The sequence below is a fragment of the Leguminivora glycinivorella genome, chromosome 20, assembly GCF_023078275.1.
Source record: "Leguminivora glycinivorella isolate SPB_JAAS2020 chromosome 20, LegGlyc_1.1, whole genome shotgun sequence".
NCBI classification, from domain to species: domain Eukaryota; kingdom Metazoa; phylum Arthropoda; class Insecta; order Lepidoptera; family Tortricidae; genus Leguminivora; species Leguminivora glycinivorella.
The window spans coordinates 6,426,598-6,433,604 of record NC_062990.1 but is presented as its reverse complement, the minus strand read 5'-3'; the positions used below and the strand labels follow the sequence as shown (position 1 = coordinate 6,433,604).

Genomic DNA, 7,007 nt, shown 5'->3' with positions numbered 1-7,007 from the left:
ATTTGTTTACAAGAAAGTCTTTCCTGTTTCAGCGCCCCACGCTTTTACAATCAAATATTATAATTAAAAGCACATAGTTTTTAAACTTCAGCTCACAAATAGAGACAACTTGAACGATCCATAATTTATTTTTGGCTTTTACGTGCATTTATAAAAGCGTGTTTTATAGTGTTTTTAAACTATTAATTTATTTTATACTTTTTAGTCATTAATAATGAAATAAATACCTTTTAACATTTATACATAAAATTATTTCAAGTAGGCGGATTTTACATGCCATTTGTGGCTTAACGTGTACTTATTGCTAATTGCTACTTAATAATAACTAGCGGCTACCTTCTTATTACGGTATTATCATAAAAATGTTTATACCTAGTAAGTTATCCGTAAAAGATAGACAATATAGACATGTGCCATCGCGGACTTTTTGAAGACATTAGAGAGACATACTTTCGCCATACATTGTTTTGAAGCTCTCAGCTAGTGGGATTTTGTTTGACTCGATTAGAAAATATTGTCACATTTCAACTAATTCAAACAAAATTTAAATATTTCTTTTTTGCTGAGCCCCCTTTATTTGCACTTAAGGGTCACAGGAAACCATTACCCAACTTATTTTAAATACAACGTTGATCTTTCTTTTATGCGGGGGCTTTGCCCCCGAGCCCCCTTTGTTTGCTCTGAAAGGTTACAAGAAAACGCTAACCCAACTTATTTTAAATACTACGTTAATCTTTCTTTTATGCGGGGGCTTCGCCCCCCGAGCCCCCCTTTTCGTTACTCTTAAGGGTAACAAGAAAACCCTAACCCAACTTATTTTAAATACAACGTTTATCTTTCTTTTATGCGGGGGCTTCGCCCCCCGAGCCCCCCTTTGTTTGCTCTTAAAGGTCACAAGAAAACACTAACCCAACTTATCTTAAATACTACGTTGATCTTTCTTTCATGCGGGGGTTTCGCCCCCCGAGCCCCCCTTTGTTTGCTCTTAAAGGTCACAAGAAAACCCTAACCCAACTTATTTTAAATACTACGTTGATCTTTCTTTTATGCGGGGGGCTTCGCCCCCCGAGCCCCCCTTTTCGTTACTCTTAAGGGTCACAAGAAAACCCTAAACCAACTTATTTAAAATACAACGTTGATCTTTCTTTCATGCGGGGGGCTTCGCCCCCCGAGCCCCCCTTTGTTTGCTCTTAAAGGTCACAAGAAAACGCTAACCCAACTTATTTTAAATACTACGTTAATCTTTCTTTTATGCTGGGGGCTTAGCCCCCCGAGCCCCCCTTTTCGTTACTCTTAAGGAACACAAGAAAACCCTAACCCAACTTATTTTAAATACTACGTTGATCTTTCTTTCATGCGGGGGCTTCGCCCCCGAGCCCCCTTTGTTTGCTCTTAAAGGTCACAAGAAAACGCTAACCCAACTTATTTAAAATACAACGTTGATCTTTCTTTCATGCGGGGGCTTCGCCCCCGAGCCCCCCTTTGTTTGCTCTTAAAGGTCACAAAAAAACGCTAAACCAACTTATTTTAAAAACAACGTTGATCTTTCTTTTATGCGGGGGCTTCGCCCCCCGAGCCCCCCTTTGTTTGCTCTTAAAGGTCACAAGAAAACACTAACCCAACTTATCTTAAATACTACGTTGATCTTTCTTTCATGCGGGGGTTTCGCCCCCCGAGCCCCCCTTTGTTTGCTCTTAAAGGTCACAAGAAAACCCTAACCCAACTTATTTAAAATACAACGTTGATCTTTCTTTCATGCGGGGGGCTTCGCCCCCCGAGCCCCCCTTTTCTTTACTCTTAAGGAACACAAGAAAACCCTAAACCAACTTATTTTAAACACAACGTTGATCTTTCATTCATGCGGGGGGCTTCGCCCCCCGAGCCCCCCTTTGTTTGCTCTTAAATGTCACAAGAAAACGCTAACCCAACTTATCTTAAATACTACGTTGATCTTTATTTCATGCGGGGGCTTCGCCCCCGAGCCCCCCCTTTGTTTGCTCTTAAGGATCACAAGAAAACCCTAAACCAACTTATTTTAAATACAACGTTGATCTTTCTTTCATGCGGGGGCTTCGCCCCCGAGCCCCCTTTGTTTGCTCTTAAATGTCACAAGAAAACGCTAACCCAACTTATTCTAAATACAACGTTGATCTTTCTTTCATGCGGGGGGCTTCGCCCCCCGAGCCCACCTTTGTTGGCTCTTAAAAGTCACAAGATAACGCTAACCCAACTTATCTTAAATACTACGTTGATCTTTCTTTCAGATCCCCGAGCCCCCCCTTTGTTTGCTCTTAAAGGTCACAAGAAAACGCTAACCCAACTTATTCTAAATACTACGTTGATCTTTCTTTCATGCGGGGGCCTTTTCTTTACTCTTAAGGATCTCAAGAAAATCTTAACCCAACTTATTTTAAATACAACGTTGATCTTTCTTTTATGCGGGGGGCTTCGCCCCCCGAGCCCCCTTTGTTTGCTCTGAAAGGTCACAAGAAAACGCTAACCCAACTTATTTTAAATACTACGTTAATCTTTCTTTTATGCGGGGGGCGAAGCCCCCCGAGCCCCCCTTTGTTTACTCTTAAAGGTCACAAGAAAACGCTTACCCAACTTATCTTAAATACTACGTTAATCTTTCTTTCATGCGGGGGGCTTCGCCCCCGAGCCCCCCTTTTCTTTACTCTTAAGGATCACAAGAAAACCCTAAACCAACTTATTTTAGATACAACGTTGATCTTTCTTTCATGCGGGGGGCTTCGCCCCCCGAGCCCCCCTTTGTTTGCTCTTAAATGTCACAAGAGAACGCTAACCCAACTTACCTTAAATACTACGTTGATCTTTCTTTCATGCGGGGGGCTTCGCCCCCCGAGCCCCCATTTGTTGGCTCTTAAATGTCACAAGAAAACGCTAACCCAACTTATCTTAAATACTACGTTGATCTTTCTTTCATGCGGGGGGCGTCGCCCCCGAGCCCCCCTTTGTTTGCTCTTAAGGATCACAAGAAAACCCTTAACCAACTTATTTTAAATACAACGTTGATCTTTCTTTCATGCGGGGGCTTCGCCCCCCGAGCCCCCCTTTGTTTGCTCTTAAATATCACAAGAAAACGCTAACCCAACTTATCTTAAATACTACGTTGATCTTTCTTTCATGCGGGGGGTTCGCTCCCCTAGCCCCCCTTTTCTTTACTCTTAAGGATCACAAGAAAACCTTAACCAAACTTATTTTAAATACAACGTTGATCTTTCTTTTATGCGGGGGGCTTCGCCCCCCGAGCCCCCCTTTGTTTGCTCTGAAAGGTCACAAGGAAACGCTAACCCAACTTATTTTAAATACTACGTTGATCTTTCTTTCATGCTTCCCCCCTCGAGCCCCCCCCCCTTTTTTTTCTGTTCTTATCTTCCGGCACCATCATCAGGCCTTGAAACCTAATCGTAGTCATAGTTCATTACAAGACTTTTCTAAGAAGCCCAAAAACAGCTATGATACGATGTTCCATCATGTAGTTCCAGTTCATATCTTCCGGCTCCATCATCAGACCTTGAATTCTAATCGTAGTCAAAGTTCATTACAAGACTTTTCTAAGAAGCCCAAAAACAGCTATGATACGATGTTCTATCATGTAGTTCCAGTTCATATCTTCCGGCTCCATCATCAGACCTTGAAACCTAATAGTAGTCAAAGTTCATTACAAGACTTTTCTAAGAAGCCCAAAAACAGCTATGATACGATGTTCCATCATGTAGTTCCGGCTCATATCTTCCGGCTCCATCATCAGACCTTGAAACCTAATTGTAGTCAAAGTTCATTACAAGACTTTCCTAAGAAGCCCAAAAACAGCTATGATACGATGTTCCATGATGTAGTTCCAGTTCATATCTTCCGGCTCCATCATCAGACCTTGAAACCTAATCGTAGTCAAAGTTCATTACAAGACTTTTCTAAGAAACCCAAAAACAGCTATGATACGATGTTCCATCATGTAGTTCCAGTTCATATCTTTCGGCTTCATCATCAGACCTTGAAACCTAATTGTAGTCAAAGTTCATTACAAGACTTTTCTAAGAAACCCAAAAACGGCTATGATACGAGGTTCCATCATGTAGTTCCAGTTCATATCTTCCGACTCCATCATCAGATCAGCTCAACAGTACCATATTTTTGTATTGTCATCGGAACTACATATAGCTGCCAATTTTCATTACGCTACGACTCCTGGAAGATGGTTAAATTAGCCTCCGCAGATTCCATTACATACATAGTTACATACACGACGACCTAATAAAAGCGTGTTAATAATATGGCGTAACCGAATATTCGGCTGAATGTTCGGTTCGGTAAGAGCTGAACCGAATGTTCGGCCGAATATTCGTATTCGGCAAAGTCCATATTCGGCCCATCTCTAATATATATATATGTATATTATAATAATTTTGTACCTAGTGTGAGACACAACATAGATACTTAGTTAGTAAATTATATAAACTCTGTCAAACAAGTCTGTCAGTAAATAAAAACAAAGAAAACTATAGCTATCCTTTTCTCTAGAACACTAAAGAAAAGGATGCATATAGTTTTCTTTGTTCTTATTTACTGACAGAGTTGTTTGACAGAGTATATTTATAGGTCGTTTGTAATGTAGGCATACATGTACCTACTTACTCGAAATATTACATATCAGCACGAACAAAATATATAAAACCTAAAAAGACGTTATCTTTGTAAGGGACAAAAATTACTTGAAAGCATTACAATTCTTCACAATAAAATAATAAATACAATTTACCGACAAACAACCAATATATAAAGATCTCTGATCACACATAGTTCATATGAGCATAGAGCTCAAATTATACTGAATGATTATGTTTTGTTAATAAAGCATGGGAGAATTTCATAACATACAATACACAATAGTTGCATAATAATCATTGCTGTTAATATTAAAAGCTTTTTAAGAATTACTTATAATTAAGACATGTTATAAAAGAAGCTTGTAGGTACTTGTACGTAATGCCGTCGTATGTAACGTTTAGTATTACTTCTTATTATTGGCTATAAAAAGTACACAAAATATAAACAGTACATAACTTGACTCATGAGGTCTAGAAAATTCGTTTTCTTAAGTTTTATTTGGTTTTATGCATTAAAATTAATAATTACGAACACAACACCAAACTAATCAAATAATCAAACGAAAAATTTACACGTTATGAGCACAAACCGAAATGTAGAACAATGCAAAAAAAATATACAGCGATATTATTATCAATTATCAAAGAATGTTATCTAGTTATGATGACGTCAGCACCACACACTGACTCACACGACGTAACCAATAATTTCGCCAGCTCTATCACCCGGCTCGTTGGTCTAGGGGTATGATTTTCGCTTAGGGTGCGAGAGGTCCCGGGTTCAAATCCCGGACGAGCCCAAATTACTTTTTGCTTTTTAATTAGTTTCAGATTAGCTTTTGATTTTTTTTTGTACTTTTAATAGTTTAGTACGTTTTTATATTGTTTTTTTTACTTAAATTTTAGTTTTTACTTAATGGTCATAAAGAACAGAGTTTAAATAATTTCACGGTATACCTGCTATAAAAAAAAAAGTATTTTTTTTTTAGAAATGCAGTAAAATAAAGTTTCAGAAGTCTACTTGTAGATATTTAAAATTAATAAAAGCATCTATAACTGTATTATGTTTTGACCTTCATAATATTAGGTAACTTAGGTATACTGGGGACGCTATTGCTATGTCTTGTATGGGAACCCTGCATTTTATGATTAAGCACTGAGACTTGGCACAGTTGTTCGTTGGGTGGCCCTGAGTAGATAAAGATCGGGAGGCATCGAGAGCCCCCTTAATTTAGGAGGGAGGAGGGGGGGAAGGCTGGCGCCTCCGCGCTTCCTTTGAAACCATATTTCTCTAAAACTATGCAAAATAGGGCATGCGATATATCATTTTCGGATAAATGAAGGACGAGGAATTCATTTTTGGAACAAAATAATGTATTTTAGAACAAAAATACAAAATAAAATGGGAAAATCTGAAAACGAGATTTTTTTTTATACATATTATTGCACATTTTATGAAAACTGTAATGGTTTTTTCTAAATAAAAAATATTATTTAATAGCTCCATTTATCTAGTTTTAGAAAATGTATAATTTGTTATAGAAATATTTTATAGGACGAGTGATAAAAAATAATTTACATCGCCCGATAGGGTGATTTGAATGCTCATTTCAATAAGTTTTGTCAATGATTTCAGGTATAATCACTATTTTTAACACACGAAAGCCGTAATCATTGTATTTTATGGCTATTTTAGTGATTAATGTACTTAAAATAAAAAAAATACAAAAATTAAAAAAAAATGTGATAACTTTTTTATAACATTATCCTATTTTTTTCTTTCTATACAATGTATATCTAAAAGCAATAAATATGAATAAAAAGCCACATTTATTTAGTTTATAAAAATATAAAGTTTGTTACATAAATATATTACGAAACGCGAGATAAAAAATAATGAAAGTGACGTGGCAGGGCGATCTTGATGTACGGTACGGGTCAGCTTGTATGATTCGATGAGGTGAGGTAAAGGTACTCAAAGCTCTCAAAAAGTGTAGTTATTTAGAGTAATTCAAATTAAACAACATAAGTACTCCTATATAGTCTAAATTTAACTATTTATATTACATGAAATGATCGATTGATATGATAGGTCAGATATATACATCTGATCCTAATACATCTTGTGAAATAGTAGTTATCTATATGATTTGCATAATTTATGGATAATTCTTACTTGACATATTTATTATTCCAGATCTGCGTCCTGTACTTTGGTTAACGAGTGCCGAAAATAGTTATTAACCAAAAAAGACCGCCAAATAACAGCATTTCACCGACAAAAGCTGCCTTGCACCATTTTTGTAAGGGTTATAGGTAATCTCTTTTAAAATCTCATTACTTGTCGCTGCCTTAATCTGCCTTTATTTACTTATT

The 7,007-nt window shown here is 37.2% G+C and overlaps 1 non-coding gene across 1 annotated transcript; it reads left to right on the top strand.

Annotated features, from left to right (window-relative positions):
• Positions 1 to 5,359: 5,359 nt before the first annotated feature.
• On the top strand, positions 5,360 to 5,431 carry Trnap-agg. The gene has a single exon. It is a non-coding gene; the product is annotated as a tRNA-Pro (tRNA).
• The last annotated feature ends 1,576 nt before the right edge of the window (positions 5,432 to 7,007 follow it).